At 38.0% G+C, this 22792-nt stretch overlaps 1 pseudogene; it reads right to left on the reverse strand.

Annotated features, from left to right (window-relative positions):
- The window catches only part of LOC129015878 (vacuolar protein sorting-associated protein 35-like), an 89121-nt pseudogene that overhangs the window by 51766 nt on the left and 14563 nt on the right, over nt 1-22792 (reverse strand).

Raw genomic sequence — 22792 nt, forward strand, 5'->3', positions numbered from 1 at the left:
AGGTTGCCCTGCCAACTGCCAGAGCTCCCTCCTGGTTCTCAGGAACCAATCAGGCCCAGAGTTCCTTCCACGCGCCCCCGCCTCCATTGTGATGTGGGAGCCTAGGCACGTGGCTCACTAGGCCCCGCCCTGCTGGCAGCCCTGCCCCCACCTTTCATTCATTGCTGGCTGCTGGGAGCTTTCGGATTTCTCCACTGTGAGGAAGATCTTACGGTTTCAACAAAGGAAGAGGCTTATGTAAAAGAAAACCAGGCCAGGCGCGGTGGTTCACATCTGTAATCCTAACACTTTGGGAGGCTGAGGCAGGGGGTCACGAGGTCAGGAGATTGAGACCATCCTGGCTAACATGGTGAAACCCCGTCCCTACTAAAAATACCAAAAAAAAAAAAAAAAATAGCTGGGTGTGGTAGCATGCACATGTAGTTCCAGCTACTCAGGATCTGAGGCAGGAGAATCACCTGAACCCGGAATGCAGAGGTTGCAGTGAGCCGAGATTGCTCCACTGCACTCCAGCCTGGGTGACAGAGCAAGACTATGTCTCAAAAAAAAGAGAATAGAAAAGAAGAGAAGAGAGGGGAGGGGAGGGGAAAGGAGGAGAGGAGAGGAAAGAAAACCACCACATAATAAGATTTTAAATGTAATCCTAATTGCTTTTATTTATTTATTTTTTTAGATGGAGTGTCACTCTTGTTTCCCAGGGTGGAGTGCAAAAGCACAATCTCAGCTCACCATAACCTCCACCTCCTGGATTCAAGTGATTCTCCTGCCTCAGCCTCCCAAAGTGCTGGGATTACAGGCATGAGCCACCATGTCCAGCCTGCGATTTTTTTTTTTAAGAGACAGGGCCTCACTTTGTCACCCGGGCTGGAGTACAGTGGTGCAATCATAGTTCACTGCAGCCTTTAACTGCTGGGTTCAAGCAATCTTCCTACTTCTACCTTCTGAGTAGCTGGAACCACAGATGTGTGCCACCACGCCTTCCTAATTTCTAAAATTTTTTAGAGATGAGGTCTTGCTGTGTTGCTCTAGCTGGTCTCAAACTCCTAGCCCCAAGCGATCTTCCCACCTCAGCCTCCCAAAGTGCTGGGATTACAGGCAGGAGCCACCACAGCCAGCCTAAAATAAATTTTTAAGAAGCAGCTTACAACTTCCATTAACGCATGGAAAGTAAACATTGGAAATACGGCTGCCCAGAAATCTGCAAATGTGATAATGGCTAAAGGCTATTCTGTCTAGCAAATTTGAGGCTAAGAAATTTTGTGGGATTGCAACCACTGTGATAATGCATGAGAGGATCATTTGCCTCATAAGATATGTTTAAAATCAAGAGGTTCATAATCAATAGCTTAAAAACAAGTCAAACTCAGATTTCTTGTACCCCATGTAATTCTGGAGAATAAATGGTTCTGGAGCAGGCTAGCAAATTTGAGGCTAAGAAATTTTGTGGGATTTCAGCCACTGTGATAATGCATTAAAAGATCATTTGCCTCATAAAAGATGTTTAAAAATCAAGAGGTTCATAAAAAATAGCTTAAAAAGAAACTCATATTTCTTGTATCCCATGCAATTCTGCAGAATAAATGGTTCTAGAGCTGGGGCAATGGGTGGGGTAAAGTAATAAACAACTCTTCTTTATGCTTATTTTGGAAGTCCCACCATCTACAGAACTTAACACAGGATCAGACAAAAAGTTCCCAGCACATATTTAGATTCACTGGTTGATGGCCATCATCAAAATGGCTGCTCTTGTCCACAATCTTGTTCAGCCAGATTCCAAATCTTAATCTGAACAAGAAAATTCCTACTGGAATCTGAGTATCCATGAACATATTTACTGGTGACTGGTACAAATAATAAATCTTATAACATTCAAAGCAATTTAAAATGTAAATATTTTTAATCTTTGTCAGTTGGAAAGGCAGAAAACTTTAAAATTATACTCCCTAAAGCAGCATTTTCCATAACAGTGAAAAGATGGGAACAACCCAAATATCTATCAATGGATAAATAGAGGAATAAATAAATTGTTGTATGTACATAAGTGGAATAGTACTAGGCCATAAAAAGAAAGTACTCATGCCTGGCTATGGAATCAATGTAGATTGCTACAACTTGGAAGAACCTCCAATATATTATGCTAACTGAAAGAAGCCAGGCATAGAGGGGTACATATTGCATAATTCCATTTATATGCTATATCACGAATAGGCAAATCCATACAGATAGAAAGCAGATTAGGCCCCTATTCACTTATTGGTCTCCTCTGTTCCAAAAGACTCCCAGAGGCTCCTCTGGGGCTTCCATCATCCTGTGACCTGTAGGTACTGGGAGATCTGTTGGGAGACCATTCAGATACTGCAGAAGCTGGGAAATTGACTAGTGGCCTTTGAGGATGTGGGTGTAACTTCACCCTGGAGGGGTGGGCTTTGCTGGATCCTTCCCAAAAGGGTCTCTATAGGGAATGTGATGTGGGAAACTTTTAGAAACATAGCCTCTATAGGAAACAAATGAGAAAACCAGACCACTAAGGATTAGTACAAAAATTCTTGGAGAAATCAAAGAAGTCATATGGTAGCAAGACTGTGTGAAAGTAAAGAAGGTAGTCAGCATGGAGAAATGTTCAGCCAGATTCCAAATCTTAATCTGAACAAGAAAATTCCTACTGGAGTAAAGCTGTTGTGAGAATCAGGAGATTGGAGAGATCAATAGGTAGAATAGGAGGATTTTATTGAGTGCACTCAGACCTAGGGGATTAATATCAAGGGATTGGGCCTAGAACAAAGACAGGACTTGAATTTTATACACACTTCTAAAAGGGGGTTGGCTAGTTTGAAGCAAGCTTACAGTGGCATGAAGTGTAGTGGAGCAAAAGCGAGTGTACAGAAGCAGAACAAAGGCAGTTAATCAAGCTGTGACAGGTTCATAACTCAGAATTACATGTGACTCTTGCTATGCGGCCTAGATGGCTGTTATCTAGGTTTACTCAAGTCCCTTGCACGAGCTTATCTTATAACCTTCACTATAGTGCCTAGATGGCTGCAATCCAGGCCTGCTCAGGCATGTCTTATGACCTTCACTGTGCTGCTTAGATGAAAAACAGAATACTTGCAGTTAGTAGTTACAGAAAACAGGAATCTATAAACTCATAAATTTTCTCATACTATAGGGGAAAGGAAAATAAAAACAATTTGTTTTTCTTCTCCTTATATTGAGAGAGTGCTGGGAGACTCTCCAGAGCACATTTCTTGGAGCCCTGGCTTCTTAGATAATGTTATCGAGACTTTGCCTGGGTCTGGAGTTTGCCTGTTACTGCTTTTAGGATGAGTCAACCTAATACAGAAGCTTGTTTTTTTTTTAAGCTTGTTTTTCTCTTTTTATTTCTCTTTTTATTTTTACATTTCTCTTTTATTTTTCTTTCTTATTTTCTTTTTCTTTTTATTTTCTTATTTTATTTTCTTCTTTTTAATTTCCTGCCTCAAAGCCATGTAAAAGCAGTGTGTGTAGAAACACCTTCACCTGCCATTCTTCCCTTTGGAGGCATATCATACCTAATTCTGGACAAAAATCAGAGTGTGACGAATGCAGAGAGAAGACATACACATGTAAACAATGTGGAAAAGCCTTCATTTCTCACCAGTGTCCAAGGACACGTGGTAACACACACTGGAAGTTGATATTATAAATGTACAGTATGTGGGAAAGCCTTTGATTTCCCTAATTCATTGCAAATCCGTGAGAGAACTCACACTGAAGAGAAACCCTGTACATGAAATCAATGTGGAAAGCCTTCAGTTTTTCCAGGTCCTGTCAAATACATGAAAGAATTCACAGCAGCAAAAGACTGTGAATATAGGGAATGTAGGAAAAGATCCATTTTTCCTTTGTCTCTTAAAATACATGAAAAGATTCACACTGGAGAAAAATTCTATAAATGTAAGAAATGTGGTAAAGCTTTCAGATATTTCAGTTCCCTTTATAACTGTGAACTATAACAAAACCCTATCAATATAAGGAATGTGTTAAGGCTTTGCTCATTCCAGATACCTTCATAATCATAATTAAACTCATACTAGGGAGAAACTCTATGAATGTAATTAATGAGATAAAACCTTCAGATACTTCAGCTCCCTCCATTACCATAAAATAATTCATACTGGTGTGAAGCCATACAAATATAAGAAATGTGGTAAGGGCTTCACTCATTCCAGTCACCTGCATAACCATGAAACAACTCATACTGGAGAGAAACTCTATGAATGTAGGAATATAGGAAAGATTTGTTTTTCCGTGTTCTCTTAGAAGACATTAAAGTATTCACACTGGCTAAACACCCTATATGTGTAAGAAATTGGTAAAGTATTCACTCTTACTTGTTCCCTTTAACTACATGGAAGAACTCATACTGGTGGGGTGTGGTGACTCACACCTGTAATCCCAGGACTTTGGGAGGCCAAGGTGAGTGGATCATCTAAGGTTAGGAGTTCGAGAGCAGCCTGGCCAACATGGCAAAAGCCTGTCTCTACTAAAAAAATACAAGAATTAGCCAGGCATGGTAGCATGCACCTGTACTCCCAGCTACTCAGGAAGCTAAGGCAGGATAATTGCTTGAAACTGGGAGGCAGCAGTTGCGGTGAGCCAAGATCACGCCATTGCCTTCCAACCTGGGTAACAGAGCAAGACTCCATCTCAGAAAAAAAAGAAAAAAGAAAAAAAGAAAAGAAAAGAAAGAAAAGAGAACTCATACTGTCAAGAAACCTTATAAAAGTAAGAAATATAATCAAGCTCTTATCCTTAGATGTTTAGTTCCAGGAACCAACTCTCATACAGCCTTTCTCAGTTGAGTTTCTATCACTTATAACTGAAGGAATTCTGGCAATGGACTGTAACACAACTATCAAAAGAATAAGGTGGATTTGTATGTACAGATATATTTTTCTACAATGTATTAAGGGAAAATAGCAACAGCAATTTTCAGAGTGTTGTTACATTATGCCTGTTTTGTTGTTTTTAAAAAATGTATATTTTTCTATTGAATAGTGAGGAAAAAGAGGAGAATGTTCACTTCAACACATATAAGACTTTAAAACACACATATTTAATCACAGAATAAAACAAAATGTTATAAAATTAAATGCTATGCATAAATTTTGCATCAAAGCCCAATTATCAAAATTTATTTCAACTTAATTTCCATAGAAGCCTGTGGAATGTACTTCCCAGAAAGGAATGAGTAAAAACAGCAAACTGAATTACAAAGAAACATGAATGACACGGTTCTTATGAGCTCATCAGTGTTTTATTGAACTTTCTTCAATCTCCCTCTGAAAAGCAAAATCCAGAAAATGGTTATTTCACCATCCTTCTATAACTCCACAAAAGTGAAGTATATACACTTGAGATCAAATGATCTCTGGGCAGTTTTTAAAAATATATTCATGTTAGTATCTATGGTGCAATAATACAACAAGAAACTGAGGAAGAGAAATACATCTAAAGAAGCTGAAATAAAATACTCAGATCAAGGTATAGAATTTTGCTACCTGCCGTAAATTCAAGGTCACACTAAGTGTGGACCATAAGGACAGGACACACAATTAGTCAACACAGAAGTCTCTCCTTTTTCCACATCAGTGTTTTAATCTCAAATATCAAATCCATACCCCTCCAGGGCACTCCCTAAATTCCCTATGCTATACCCCTGGAGATGTTTAACTCTCCATAATTGAGGCAAAATGTACTGCATATAACTTAAATAAGAACAAAGTAGGCCTGCTCATTGTAACGAGTTATGTGAGTAAAAATTAATATAAGCTTAGATTTAAACTAAAATAGAAATGAAATCTGAAAAACTCTATGTTATAAAAAGGAACAAGGAAGGTATTAATGTTACTAAACTTATCTACAAAACCTAAACCAAGATAAAGTAGAAATTCAATGGAAAAACCAATGTGATTTGGGAGGCTGAGGTGGGTGGACCCACTTGAGGTCAGGAACACGCCTGTAATCCCAGCACTTTGGGAGGCCGAGGTGGGTGGATCACTTGAGGTCAGGAGTTTGAGACCAACCTGGCCAACATGGTGAAACCCCGTCTCTACTAAAAATACAAAAATTAGCCAGGCATGGTGGCAGGTGCCTGTAATCCCAGCTACTTGGGAGGCTGAGGCATGGAATCACTTTTGAACCCAGGAGACTCAGGTTGCAATGAGCCGAGATCATGCCACTGCACTCCAGCATGGGTGACAAAGCAAAGCTCCATCTCAAAAACAAACTAAAATAAAATTAAATTAAAATTAATACAAAAATAATTAGCTGAGCATGGTGGAATGAACCTGTAATCCCAGCTACTCAGGAGGCTGAGGCAGGAAAATTGCTTGAACTCAGGAGGCGGAGGTTGCAGTGAGCTGAGATAGCACTACTGCACTCCAGCCTGGGTGACAGAGCAAGACTCCATCTCAAAAAAAAAAAAAGTGATTTTTTTTTTAAGTTGAATAAGTGGTATTTATCTTAAGGCATCACATCTAGAGGCAAAAATTTTAAAAAAGAATAGGTTTTAATATCAACATTTGGCTGAAACTGATGCAGAAATGAACATTACTTTTTAAACCTCTTTGCGATAAGATTTTTAAAAAGTAAAAATACCTTTCAATGATCAAATAATAAATTTAACACAAATCCTACATTTAGTAGCATCCAAAAAATAAGAATTATTTTTCACTCAAATTTAGGAAACAAATATAACCGCACTTCATGGGAAAAAATGTAGTACTCTTTCTAAAGCATAAAAACAGATACCAAAATACCATGTGTTCTTCAATGGATCACATATGCGACACCGACACTATGGCCCATCGTGGGTTTGAAAAGATATAACAGGATTCAATTTTGTTATTTCATCACTATAATGTTAATAATTAGGCATATTAATGTCACACACAGTTTTTAAAATACGAATATTTTTAAAAGCTGTGTTTTACAATATGATACCAAGAACACACAGCAGATACAGGTTGTACAGTTAATCATTTTGACTGTGTCAGTATTATAATCAGAATACTGTAATGGTAAGAGAAAAATACTTTCTTTTGAGACAGGGTCTCGCTCTGTCGCCCAGGCTGGAATGTGGTGGTGCAATCACACCTCACTGCAGCCTCAACCTCCTGGGCTAAAGGATCCTCCAGCCTCAGCCTCCTGAGTAGCTGGAACTACATGCATGCACCACCACACCCAGCTATTTTTTTTTTAATTTATTTTTAGTAGAGACAGGGTCTCACTATGTTGCCCAAGCTAGTCTCAAACTCCTGGGCTCAAGTGATCCTCCTGCCTCAGCATCCCAAAGTGCTGCGATTACAAGTGTGAGCCACTGCTTGGCCTGAAAAATACGTTGTTTTTAATCATTCACATTCAGCAATAGTGAAAATACTCTATTTACAACATTGGCTCTGAATAACACATTTCATTTCTGCTTCAAACCTCCTGTGCTGTCTATCGCTGTTTTGATGACTGCATAGCTCAACAGAAAAACGTATCCCATTGACAGTCTCAATAATAAGTCTGATTAGGCAGATACATTCCCAATCACAAAAGCTTTTATTTTAAGACAAGTATTATGCAAATACAGCATGGAAGTCAGACTCACTGTAATTGGGATGAAAAGGCAACTCTAAGAAGAACGCTATACATATGACATCTATTGCATTTTTATGCACTAGTCTTGCATTCCCTTCCTTTCTTCCTCGTCTTTGAAGTGCTAAAGGTAATTACACTAAAAAGTTACTACCAGGCTTAATATGAGAGAACCATGTGTATAAGAAAGCAAGACTTTCAGATAAGCAATCTCCAAATATTTTCTATTTTATATGTGTTTATGATCTTTCTTATAAAGGGGAGTGTTTTATGTGCAACATCTGCAAATGGAAATAAATCTACCTTTCACTCAAGCCCAAATAATCAAATATAAAATACAGATATTACAGCAAACTACAATGGCAACAGTGATTCTTATGGCAGCATGTGCAAAATCCAGTATTTTGCTATCTACTTACATCCCTGTGGTCAGAAAAGAAATGTGCCAAAACTACCTTTCCCACTCCACTTGAACTGGTTCCCCACAATCCCAACAAACATCTCCTGTGACATTAAGTTGTCATCAGCTTGCGTGACCCCAGTTCACTCAACCTGTTCTTCTTCATCTGGCCTTTTTGTGTGGAGGCAGCAATTAGTTCATTTACAATTTTCCCTCGACTTGCTCAGAAGGGTCAGTTCTTGCATAAAGCTCCATTTTACCAGTTGCACACTGAATCAGCTCTTCTAGATCCACTCTTTCAGCCACATCTGCCTCTCCACCTGTCTGAATTTTAAGTGCTTTATTTTCTGGAGAAACAAACAAATAATAACAAAGTTAAATATACAAGCTAACCCAACTAAAACATATATTTCTACACAGTCTGTTAGAGCTTTCAAGTTTTTTTTGGCAAATGATTTCTGCTGTCCTCTAACTGGATTTTACAAATTGTTTGCCATAAGATTCTCAATGAGCAGCTGCCTTGCTTTCTATGCCAAGGTTCCCTGACCCTCATTCAGGATCACCAATTTTGAACTCTTCCTTTACCCTTTTCATCCCAGAATTACTTTTACTTAACAGACATTTCCTGGATAGTTACTATCTGCTAAGCACTGCGTTAGGAGGTAGGATGCACAGACTGATAAGATAGTGCCACTTTTCTAAATGAAGTCCCAGTCTAGCAGCTAATTCTAGATAGGCCCCATGATCCCCACCCCCTGGTATTACTTTCATGGCTATTAAATGGCAGAAGAATTTTGCATTGTAATTTTACAATGTAATTAAGATTGCTAATCAGTTATCTCCAGCTGGTTGCAAAACAGGAAGTCAGAGAAATTCAGGGCATGAAAGATTTTCCTTGAGGGATGTTCTCTGTTGCTGAGATAGGGATGCCATGAGGCAAGAACCTGAGAGCAGCCTCTAGGAGCTGAGTGCCAGCCCCAGCAAACAGCCAGCAGCCAGCAAGAAAATGGAGACTTCAGACCCATGAGCTAAAGGAATGAATTCTGCCAGTGAATGACATGAATGCATTTGGAGGCAGATTCTGCTGCCAGAGCTTTCAGATGAGTCCTGCCCAGCTGACACCTTGATTTCACTTTTGTGAGACTTGTGAAGAAATAAAGAACTTGCAGAGATGTAACTGGAGCGGATCCTGAAGAATGACAAGGACTACCCTTTAACTCCTCTTTCAACCTGAAAAAGCTGATGAAATAAATAAACTGCTTTAAACTTTCCTCACCTACATCAATGCTTAATCCTTCTCTATGACGAGACTTAATAGTGATCTACATCATAGCTTGAAGTTCACAAATTTCCACTGAGTTAGCTCCCCTTTGCTGCCAAGAAAGGCAGGTGACAGGAATGCATTTACTTCTACCAGTAAAAACAGAGGTGAACTCCACTATCCCCTCCAGGAAATGCAGCCTTCAACCTGGCACTTTTATGTCACTGCCTCCAGCCTTAATAAATGCCAGGAGGAGCCACCTTTGCTGTCATGCACCCACTGTTGCTGTCACACACCCACCATAGCATCACACACCCACCATTGCTGTCACACAGCCCCTGTTGATATCACACATCCACCCTCATTGAAAGCTAAGTATGATAAGAAGGGAACTGTGCATAAACCACAACATCAAGACTTTGAATGACATTTGAACTAGTTGACCTTGAAAGTTCCTTTCACATTCTATAATGTTATGGCTTTATCAACCTTCTCTCTCTCCATGCCCATGCATATCCCAACAACCTTTTTGAAGGAAGAGAGGAAGACTCAGATCCTTAATCAGCATTTAATGCAGAAATAAATTATGTCTGGATTTATATATTAAAAATTACTAAATATAACATACTTTCAGTTCCATCTTTAGCATTTTCTTGCAAGTCAGAGAAGACTGTAGGTTTCACCAAGACAGCACCATAACCTTCATTATTATGTATTATATTATTCACCATGGATATCTTGGGAATGTCACAATGTTCATCTAAGAAGTCCTGTGACAACGAAAACAAACGTTTTAGGAACTGTCATATTCAACATTTCCTGCTTTAAAAATCTTTATTCACGCTATTCTAAAAATAAAGGGGAAAAGCTATGCTTAGTTCTATGTTGTAGCACAGTCTGAGCCCTTAGTGACACAGATTTCCTCTGTCATTTCTGTAGATCTATAGGTAACAAAGCATTATCACAAGAGATTCCAATCACTGACTACTGATATTATCGAAATGTGTATACTGTTTATGCTTTTCAAAACCAGAAAATAGAACCCAACAATTTAATGAAGCATAATTTGTAGGTGAAGCCATTCTATCCATTGAAAAGTGGGTGTTTTGGCCAATGCTCACCTTAATGAAGATCCCTTCTTTGCAGTGGTGGATCCCATTGTCACTCAGGGTGCACTGACTCCCAGGGTAGATTTCTATACCGGCACCCTGTGAGTCACAGTTTGAGAAAATGACAATCAGTTTTTAAAAGGCAAGACTATAAGAGTTTATTATAATTACTTCTTAGCCTTTAACACAGTACAAATGTACAGCACAAAGATAAAGTATTTTACAGATAAGTTTTATCAGCCATTTTTAATCATTTCCATTTGTTCCATTTCTAGCAAGTTGTGGACAATTTATCACTTTCAAAACCACACACACACACATACTTGCCTACATGCCAGCAGTTAATTCTTGTTGTACTCTTTTTCATTCTAGATAAATGTTTTCTGATTCTGCCAAAAAAGGGTCATTTAACAATTTTGTCGAAAGATGCACTTATTCAAAATGACCATTCTCTCAGATACTCAATTAGTTGGAGAAAAGCATTTGAATTTAGTAAAATACTGTAATTTGAGGATAGAAACAAGACCCCACATTTTCCAAAATGTGCCAGTTTTAAAATACCCCACCCAACTTAAAAATCATTTCTATGAGTTAAACAATGGCTTTCCCTACCACACACGTTAACGTTAGCAGCCAGTACAAATGTCATTCAAACACAGTAACCAGAAGGATCAAACATGACACTATTCTCTCACATCTCATGGCACCAAGAAACATAAGAGTAATAAGAATTTCTTTCCTAATGCTATGCAAGGCACTCTGGAAAACAAAAATAATTCACCCAAACCTCTATAGTTATTTCAGCAACCATTTGGGAATAATTTAACACACAACAGCATCAATGAAGAAGAGTTGCTATAACCATTGATGACACATCTACTGCATGTATGTTCAGTTAATTTTCTAGTAGCACTAGTATTCTATGAGAAAACATTTATGATTACTTAACCCTGTACATATGCCTGAACCATATGTATACACCAATCTAACTCTCTGTAGAGAGGATTTTAAAAATGTGCTAATTGGGCCTTCTTCTAAGAGATTGTCAGTTTGGGGTTATGTGCAAAAAAAGGTTTAGGGGTGATTACATTAAAAAATATCTACAGCAAGATAGTTAAAATTAAATATCAAACTATGAAGAATCACATAAAATTTGTAAAGGAGAACAATTAAAACCAGCAGTCATGTAGCAAATGAAAGTCATATTCAAAATATGTTATGAAAATGTACAGATAATTTGTCAATTAAAAAGTAACTGAGGAGCCTGCCACTTCTGCGATAATGGAGTAGATGTCCCTATTCCTCCTGCTAGGTACGACCAAAAACCGTGGGCATTATATATAAAACAAGCATAAGACTGAAAAGTGGAGAGAAGAAGGCAGACCAGCTAGGGACCTCAGGACCCAAGAAACAACACCAACACAGTGGTTAAGTTCCTTTCTTCTTTTTGCTTCATAATCCCTAGACTTGGAGCTGAAGAAGCCAGCAATCCAGTACACCAACAGACACACACCCAAAAAAAAGCTGCTCTAATGAAAGGACTAAGCAACTTAGAAAGACAGAAAACTTTTAGATAATAATAGCTCTATTCCAGGTAAATACCACAGAATAAAACAGCAGCCCAAATCTCACCCATGCCAGCAAAGGTCAAGAGAAAAACCTAAACTTTCACTCCCTCAAGGATGTAACCAGGTACCACTCCTTGACTGGGGCAGTACCAGAGAAGATCAAGCAAGGAGCCAGGACTTTCATCCCCACCAACCACAGTTACAAGGCCTTCCCTGCAGTGTCAGTGAAAACTACATGAGATTCCTGGACTTGTATCCCAACCTGGCAGTGCCCAGACAACCACTCCCTCCCTACTGGGGCAGTGTCAGAGCAGGCCTACTGGAGATTCCAGACTTTCACCATTGCCCAGTGGTAACAAGACCACTGCCATATATCACAGTGCCAGTGGACACCATGTAGGAAGCTACACCTCCCACCCCTACATAGCAGTAATGAGGAGCTCCTCCACCCAACTTGGGTATTAATGGAGACCAAGGGGGAACCGTGACTTCTACCTCCACCAGTAACAAGATGATGCCCATCTACCCCCAACCCTGTCCCTTCTTGTAGTAGTATCAGAGAAGCCAAGTTAAAACAGAAGATCCAGATTCTCACAACATAATACAAAAATATCCAACTTTCATTTGAAAATCCCTTGTCATACCAAGAATCAGGAAAATGTCAAAATGAATAAGACAATCAACAGATGCCAAAACCAAGATGTCAGAGATGATAGAATTAACTGGCAGTGATTTTAAAGCAGCCATGATAAAAATGCTTCAATAAGGAATTATGAATACACATAAAACCAATGAAAAATGAAAGTCTCAGCAAAGAAGTAGATGATATAAAGAACCCAATGGAAATTTTAGAACTGAAAAATACAATAACTAAAATAGAAACTCAGTGGATGTGCTCAACAGCAGAATGAAAACAACACAGGAAAGAATCAGTGAACTGGAAGATAGAACAATAAAATTTACCCAATAGCAGAGAAAAAATACTGAAAAAGAAAAGTAAACAGAGCTCCAAAGGTCTGCTGGAATATAATAAAAGATCCAATATTCATGTCATCAGAGTCCTGGAAAGAGAAGAGAAAGAGGGTGAGGCTAAAAACATACCTGAAGAAGTAATGACTAAAAGCTCGCAAATTTGGCAGGATTTGGATAACAAGGTTCAAGAAGCTGAGCAGACCCCAAACAGGATAAATTCAAGGAAATCCATGCCAAAATACTTCATAATTAAACTAGCATAGCTAAAAACAAAAATTTGAAAGCATCAATGAACATTTTATGCCTTACCTACAGGAGAGAAAATGTGATTGACAGCATCAGAAACCATGGATGCCAGATGAAAGAGACACAGTATTGTTCAAGGGCTAAAAGAAAAAAATTGTCAACCAGTGAAAATATTCTTCAGGAATGAAGAGGAAATCCAGATATTCTAAGAAGAAGGGAAAATAAGAAAATTTGTCACCAGCAGACCTATCTTCATAGAATGACTAAAGGAAGTTATCTAAACAAAAAAGAAATGATAAAAGAGATGATCTTGGAACATCAGAAAGAAAAAAAAAACACATTTAACAAAGATATAGGTAAATACAATAAGCTTTCCTTCTCTTGAGTGTTCTAAATTATGTTTGACATTTGAATCAAAAATCATAAAATTGTCTAATATGGTTCTAGATGTATGTATGTAAAGGAAAAGTTTGAGACAATTATAAAAAGGAGATGGTAAAGAATAATAAAGGGAGGCAAGGTTTCTACACTTTACTTGAACTGGTGACACCAGTAAACTGTGATGTTATGCACATATAACATACAACTTACAGCAACCACTAAAAAAGCTATATAGAGAGATATTCTCAAAAACAAATGAAATTCTGAAAAATGTTCGGGTATCCATAGGATGGCAGAAAAAAAGCAAATCAAGAAATGAAAAGCAGAACAAACAGAAAACATAAAAGACTTAACATCAATAATTAAATGTGAGTGATCTAAATACAATTAAAAGACAGTTGCCAAATTGGGTTTAAAACATGACTCAACTATATGCTGTCTACAACTCACTTCAAACAGAATATAGGCAAGTTGAAATTAATAGAAAAAGGCATATCATGCAAACAATAATCAAAGGAAAGCAGGTGTAGCTATATTAATATCAGATAAAGTAGACTTTGGAGCAAAAAAAATTACCAGAGACAGACATAAAGTGATCATAAACATGCTGACTCACCAAAAAGACATAGCAATCCTGAATGAGCATATACCAAATAATAGAACTGCAAAATATGTGAAGCAAAAGCTAATAGTACTGAAAAGGCAAACAAACAAATTCAGTTATAATTAGAGATTTCAACACCTCTCTCTCAACAATTGACAGAAGAAAAAAATCAGAAAGAATACAAAAGAACTCAACACCACCAACCAATTTGATCTAGTTGACATTGTACAGAATATACCATGCAATGACAGCAGACAGAATGTAAGAATGACTCACTTTCTTTTCATTTGATCACAGAATATGTATCAAGATAGACCATATCTTGAGCCATAAAAGAAACCTCTAGACATTTAAAATAATTAAAATCATATAGCGTGTTTTTTGACCACAATGGAATGAGACTGAAAATCAACAACAGAAAGATAATTGTAAAACTCCAAATATTTAGAAACTAAAGAACACACTTCTAAATTCTGCATGAATCAAAGCATAAAAATAAAAAATATCAAAATTTACAAAACAGCTAGAGCAATGCTGAGAGACAAGTTTCTGGCATTAAATGCTTACATTAGAAAAGAGAAAAAGTCTCAAATCAATAATCTAATCTCTCAGGTGGAAAACTCAAAGCAAGTAAAATAAACCAAAAACAAGCAGAAGGGATGAAATCATAAAAAGAACATAAAAACGTAAAAATTAAAATTAAATTTAAAAAAAGAACTAAAATAAATGAAATTGAAAACAAAACAATTATCAAAAAGAAAAAAAACACAGAACAATGAAACAAAGAATTGGTTCTTAAAAAAGAGAAGACACAAACTACCAATATCAAGTACGAAACAGGGATCTTTTCTATACACCCTGAAGATATCAGAAGAATAAGGAAATACTACAAACAATTCTATAAATATAAATCTGACAACTTAGAAGTAGTAGTCCAATACCACAAAAAGCACAAACTACCAAAATGTACTTAATATGAAATAGGTCATTTGAATACCCTTTTAACTATTAATGAAATTGAATTCATAATTTAAAAATTCCAAAAGAGAAACCTCCAGGCCCAGATGATTGCATTGGAGAAATCCATCAAACATCTAAAGAATGAACAGCAATTCTACACAATCTCATCTACAAAATAGAAGAGAACACTTCAGTATTCATTTTATGAAGCTATTATTATCACTAAAACCAGACAAAGACAGTGGTACAGAAAACCAAAACTAGAGTCCAATATTCATGAATATGGATGCAAAATTTCCTTAAAAAGATTAGCAAATATAATTCAGCAATATATAAAAAGAATTATATACCATGACCAAGTGGGGTTTATGCCACAGAGGCAAGGCTGGCTCAAAATTTGAAAATCAACCAACGTAACCCACCATTTTCTGTTTTCCAATAAGAAAAATCATGTGATCATATCAATCTATCCAGAAAAAAACATTAAAAGTCAGCCTATTCTTGAGAAAGGAACTCAGAAAAAAAGTAGTCAACATCCACTTATGATAAAAATTCTCAAAAAAAAAAAAAAGAAAAGAAAAAGAAATAGAGCAGAAATTCTTCAACTTCATAAAGAATATCTAAAAACCTGGTCAACCTTATTCTTTTTGATGGAATGCTAAATATATTCTCCCTAATATCAAAACCAAGGTAAGGATGTCTGCTTTCATAGTGCTGGAAATTCTAGCCAGTGCAATAAGGCAAGGGGGGAAAAAGGCATAAAGATTAGAAAAGAAAAAAGAGAACCTGCCCTTATTTGCAGATAACAATACTCTCTATATAGAAAATCCCAAGGAATCTACAAAAACATTCCTATAAGTACAGTTTAACAAAGTCATAGGATATAGGCTAAACATATAAAAATAAATTATATTTCTATATACTAGCGATGAACATATGGACATTGAAATGAAAAATATCACAATCACTCAAAAAAGTGAAATAATTAGGTACAAATCTAACAAAACACATAGAACATTTGTATGCCGAAGAGTACATGATGTTGATGAAAGAAAACAAAGATTTGGCTGGGTGTGGTGGCTCATGCTTATAATCCCATCACTTCGGGAGACTGAAGCGGGAGACTGAAGCAGGAGGACTGCTTGAGCCTAGGAGTTGAACAGCCTGGGCAACATGGCAAGACCCCATCTCCACAAAAAATAAAGTAAAAAATATTAGCTCGGTGTAGTGGCATGCACCTGTGGTCCCAGCTACTTGAGAGGCAGAGGTGGGAAGATGGCTTGAGCCCAGGAGACTGAAGCTATAACATGAGCCATGTTCATGCCACTGCACTCCAGCCTGGGTGACAGAACAAGACCCTATCTCAAAAAAAAAAAAAAAAAAAAAAAAGAAATCAGAGATTTTAAATAAATGGAGAAATACATTGTGTTCAAAGATTGGAAGGTGTTAATCCTTCCCAAATTGACATATGAGTTTATTAAAGTTCTTATCAAAATCTCAGCATGATCTTTTGTGGATATAGACAAAATTATTTTAACATTTGTATTGAAAAGCAAAGGAACTAGAGTAGCTGAAACAATTTTGAAAAAAAAAAAGTAGGAGAAATCACTCTACCTGATTTTAAGACTTAATGTATAGCTACAGGTATTGGTGGAGGGATGGCTACACAGATTAGTGAAACAGAATAGGAAAAGAAATGAACTGTGACCTAAACCTCACACCTCATACCAAAATTAACTAGAAAATAGATCACAACCTTATGTAAAATATAAAGCTATAAAAATTTTTAAAAAATAGGAGAAAATCAGGATCTATGGCTAGGCAAAGAGTTCTTATCACCAAAACCTCAACTCATAAAAGGAAAAACTGATACACTGGACTTCATCAAAAGTAAATACTTTGCTCCATAAAAACCCATATGAAGAAGGTGAAAAGACAAGCTACAGAGTGGCAAAAAATGTCTCCAAACCACATACCTGACAATGGACTAGTATCTAGAATATACAGAGAACTCTCAAACCTCTACAGTAAAGAAGAACAAACAATCCAATTAGAAAATGGCGCAAAAGTCACAGATATTTCACTAAAGAGGATATAAGGGTGGCAAATAAGCATATGAGAAAATGCTTGACATCATTAACAACTAGAGAAATGACAATTAAAACCCCAATGAGATATCACTACACACTTAATCAGAATGGCTAAAACAAAAAATAGTCAAAGCACCAAATGCTCTCGAGGACATGGAGAAACTGGACCACTCAAACATTGCTAGTGGGAATGTAAAATAGTACAACTACTCTGAAAAACATTTTAGCGGTTTCTTAAAAAAAAAAAATTAAACATGCAACTACTATATGACCTACAGTTGCATCCATGGGCATTTACTCCTTAAAAAATGAAAAATGTGTTCACACAAAAACCTGTACCCGAATGTTTACAGCAGCTTTACTGACAATAGGCAAAAACTGGAGACAATCTAGACATCCTTGCACAAGTGACTAAACAAACTGTGGAACAACCACACATTGGACTATTCCTCCACAGCAAAAAGGAGCAAGCTGTTGGTACATACAATGACCTAGGTGAAGCTCCACAGAACCGCACTAAGAGAAAAGCCAATCCCAAAGAGCCACATACTGTGTGATTCCATTTCAACATTTTTGAAATGATGAAATAAGTAGAAATGAAAAACAGCTTAAGGTGTGCCTGCAGTTAAGGAAGAGGTTGGTGGGAGAGGCAGGTGAGTTTGGCTCTAGGAGGGCAGCATGAGGGGTCCCCGTGGTGATAGGAATATTCTTCCACTTGACTGGATCGATGTCAGTATTCTGGTTGTGATGTTGCATGACAGTTTCACAAGATGTTACCATCAGGGGACACTGGTGAAGAGCATAATGCAGGATCTCTCCCTGTTATTTCTTACAACACTGTGTGAATCTACAATTCCAAAGTTATAATTTTAAGGACCTAAACCTCTCTCAAAGCTACATAAAGTAATTGTGAGATTTATTACATTTCTTCTATCATTTGAAAATGCTACATGAGAAGACCCTTGCACAGTTGAGTTTGACTGACTTGGTAGGGATGACTGTCTGAAGAGAGTGGGACTATGCACATACATCTTGGTCCCATATTTCATATATTCATTTACAGCTTCTCCAAGAGGACAAGAGCTTCTACCTTGGCACCATATAAATCCGAGTTCTTCATTAGAAACTCCGCTGATGTCCGCGCTGTTACTCCGGTCGTCTCACACTTCAGCACACAGTTTTCCAGCGTAGTCTTACCACGGTGAACAACTGGGATGAAAATACATGCTGACTGTTTTAAGAAGGAATGTGCCTTTTCCAATGTTAGAGATAGCCTGGCGCTGACATTAGCTATGGTCTAAATATTTCTCAACGGCTACCATTTAAATTTTCTTACCTAAATTACAAATTCATAAAATATGAAACAATGACTATTTTGAGTTATTTTCTACAATCTAAAAGCAATATTCTTTAAAAAGAATGACTTGACCTCAGATACAAAAGCACTTTCCATTACCAGAAAACAAAAAAAGTATCAGAGAGCAATTTTGCTGAATATCTGGGAAGAAAAAGACCTTGATTCAAGAAAGGGGATACAAAGATTCCAGGAAACAAATCCCACATGAAGATAACTTCAGTCTAGTGCTACCTTGAATACACAGAACACAGACCACAACACTGGAAACTTTTCAAAGAAAAAAATCACTACACAGAAAAGAAACTAATATTAAACAACAAGTTATCATGAATAGGCTATTTTTCACTTCAGGGTTAAGATTGCTAAGTCGTCACACTATGTATATAAAAAAATAATTTTTTAGGCCATATGCAGTGGCTCACACCTGTAATCCTAGCACTTTGAGAGGCCAAGGGGGGTGGATCACTCAAGGTCAGGAGTTCAAGACCAATCTGGCCAACATGGTGACACCCCGTCTCTACTAAAAAATACAAAAATTAGCCGGGCGTGATGGCGGGCACCTGTAATCCCAGCTACTCAAGAGGCTAAGGCAGGGGAATCACTTGAACCTGAAAGGCGGAACTTGCAGTGAGCCGAGATCACTCCACTGTACTCCAGCCTGGGCAACAGAGCGAGACCTCTGCCTCCTGGGTTCAAGTAATTCTCCTGCCTCAGCCTCCTGAGTAGCTGGGATTATAGGCGCCTGCCATCATGCCCAGCTAATTTTTGTATTTTTTAGTAGAGACGGGGTTTCATCATGTTGGCCAGGATGGTCTCGAACTCCTGACCTCAGGTGATCTACATGCCTAGGCTTCCCAAAGTGCTGGGATTACAAGCGTAAGCCACTACGCCCAGCCTAAATGAATAATTTTTTTTTTTTTGAGACACAGCCTCCCTCTGTTGCCTGGGCTGGAGTGCAGTGGTGCAATCTCAGCTCACTGCAACCTCTGCTTCCTGGGTTCAAGGGGATTCTCCTGCCTCAGCCTCCTGAGTAGATGGGATCACAGGCATGTACCACTACACTTGGCTAATTTTTGTATTTTTAGTAGAGACAGGGCTCTACCATGTTCACCAGGCTGGTCTCAAACTCCTGACCTCAGGCGATCCACCCTCCTCGGCCTCTCAAAGTGCTGGGATTGCAGGCGTGAGCCACCACACCCAGCCTCATAAATAAATAATCAGCCTTCCATACACACGCATATCCCAGAGATATTGCAGGTTGAGTTCCAAACCACCACAATAAAGGAAATATCACAATTAAAGTGAGTCACACAATTTTTTTGGTTTCCCAGTGCATACAAAAGTTATGTTTATGGGAGTCTGAGGAGAGTGGATGGCTTGAGGCCAGGAGTCTGAGACCTGCCTGGGCAACATGGCAAGATCCCATCTCTAAAAAATAACAAAAATTAGCCAGATGTGGTGGCACACGCCTGTAGTCCCAGCTACTCGGTGGGGGCTGAGGCAGAATTGCTTGAGCCCAGGAGTTTGAGGCTACAGTGAGCTATGATCATGCTATTGCACTCTAGCCTAGATGACAGTGAGACTCTCTAAAAACAAAAAAAAAATAAAATTTATGTTTATGCTAAGGAGCATATGAGTTTATACTAATGAGTACTATGTTTATAATGCATCTATTAAGTGTACAAAAGCATGTTTTTTAACAATGTATACATCTTAATTTAAAATATTTTGCTAAAACATGCTAACAATCCTCTGAGCCTTCAGCAAGACAATTTTTTTTTTTGCTGGTGGAAGGTCACCTCAATGTTGATGGCTGCTTACTGATCAGAATGGTGTTTGCTGAAGGTTAAGGTGGCTGTGGCAATTTTAAAAAATAAGACAACAATGAAGTTTGCCACATTGATCGACTCTTCCTTTCATGAAAGGATTTCTCTGTAGCATGTGATCTTGTTTGATAGCACTTTACCCACAGTAGAAGGTTTTTCAAAATTGGAGTCGATCCCATCAAAATGTGCCTCTGCTTTACCAAGTTTACATAATATTCTAAATCATTTGTTGTCATCCAACCATGTTCACAGCATCCTCCCCAGGAGATTCCATCTCAAGAAACCACCTTCTTCGCTCATCCATAAGAAGCAACTCCTAATCTGTTCCAGTTTTGTTATAAGATTGTAGCAATTCAGTCACGTCTTGAGGTTCTACTTGCTATCATCAGGCTCTAGTTCTCTTGCTATTTCCACCACATCTGCAGTTACTTCCTCCATTTGAGTCTTGAACCCCTCAATCATCCATGAGGGCTGGAACCAACTTCTCTAGAACCCCTGTTAATGTTGAGATTTTAACCTCCTCCCATGAATCATAAATGTTCTTAGTGACATCTAGAATGATGACTCCTTCCCAGAAAGTCTTCAATTGACTTTGCCGAGACCCATCACTATCAATAGCTCGTATAGCCTTATGAAGTGTATTTCTTAAACAGTAAGACTTGAAAGTTGAAATTACTCCTTCATCCGTGGGCTGAAGAATGGATGTTATTAGCAGGCATGAAAACATTAATCTCCCGATACACCTCCATCATAGCTCTCAGATGACCAGGTACATTGTCAATAAGCAATCATATTTTTAAAGGAATCTTTTTTTTCAGCAGTAAATCTCAATAATGGGCCTAAAATATTCAGTAAACCACGTTATAAACAGATGTGCTACCATTCAGGCTTTGTTGTTCCATTTCTAGGGCACAGGCAGAGCAGATCTGCCATAATTCTTAAGGGCTCTAGGATTTTCAGAATGGTAAATGAGCACTGGCTTCAACTTAAAGTCAGCAGTTACATTCGCTCCGAATGAGAGAGTCAGCCTGTCCTTTGAAGCTGTGAAGCCTAGCACTGACTTCTCTCTAGCTATGAAAAGTACACAGAATTCATAAAATATTTTTAATATGTGTGACACAATGACATCCAGGTTTTGTGAAATTCTCTGATATGGTAGATGAATAAGAGAATGCATTTCCCCTAGGGGCAGTCAGAGCTAATGACCTATCAGTAAAGATCTCTATACATGGGAATAACCAATCAGCCACATGCAGAAGGCATACTTTCTTTTTGTTGTTGTTGTTGTTGTTTTTGTTTTGTTTTTGAGACAGAGTTTCACTCTTGTTGCCCAGGCTGGAGTGCAATGGCGTGATATCCACTCACTGCAACCTCCACCTCCCAGGTTCAAGTGATTCTCCTGCCTCAGCCTCCCGAGCAGCTGGGATTACAGGCGCCCACGACCATGCCTGGCTAACTTTTTGCATTTTCAGTAGAGATGGGGTTTCATCACGTTGGCCACGCTAGTCTCAAACTCCTGACTTCAGGTGATCCACTCACCTTGGCCACCCAAAGTGCTGGGATTATAGCCATGAGCCACTATGCCCAGCCAAAAGGCATACTTTCTAACTACTACATTTGGTACACAATAGAAAATGAAAACACACAGACACACACAATCTCACACAGAAACATAAGGGAATCAGTTAAAATACTCAGACTGTCACTCTGTACAGATCACATAGCTCACAGAGCACGATACCACAGTCCTGGAATGTTTGTCACTAAGCCAAGACAAAGACCATCACACTAACAACAGAACTCAGCCTCTTATTTCACACTGATTACGAAGAAGTACAGGAGTGTCAACTACAATGAAGAAAGTCAACAGAAGGAGATGAGACAGGACATCCTCAAGCAAATGTCTTTTTCCTCATAGCAGCCTAACAGCCTTATGCATCCAAGGATGGTTAAACTACTTTACCCAAACAATAATTAAGCAGCCAACTGTGCTAACCCTTCACTAAAATAAATTATCTAGTATCGGTCACTGATACCCCTACTCAGGCAACATCTTTTATCCATTTCACAAAGATTCCCTGTGGACTAATAATAAAGAGAGATCCTCATGTGACTATTCTTTATCAGAAAAAAAAGTTAAGAAAAAGGCAAATGAATTTTTAAATCTTTCGTCAAAAAACAAAAACTCACATTTTCAATGTGACAAATATAACTTATACTTGCAAATTTGGAAAAGTAAAATTAAATATAAGAATTGTATTTCTTATAAAGTTTATTATAAGCAATAAACAGTTCAGAAAAAAATGAACATGGAATAATTATGGGCACTCAAGTAAAAGAAGACAGACTTTTTTGTAATTCTCAGATAGTCTTCAGAAGAAATCAGAGCAACTGA

The sequence above is a fragment of the Pongo pygmaeus genome, chromosome 18 (assembly GCF_028885625.2).
Source record: "Pongo pygmaeus isolate AG05252 chromosome 18, NHGRI_mPonPyg2-v2.0_pri, whole genome shotgun sequence".
Taxonomy (NCBI): domain Eukaryota; kingdom Metazoa; phylum Chordata; class Mammalia; order Primates; family Hominidae; genus Pongo; species Pongo pygmaeus.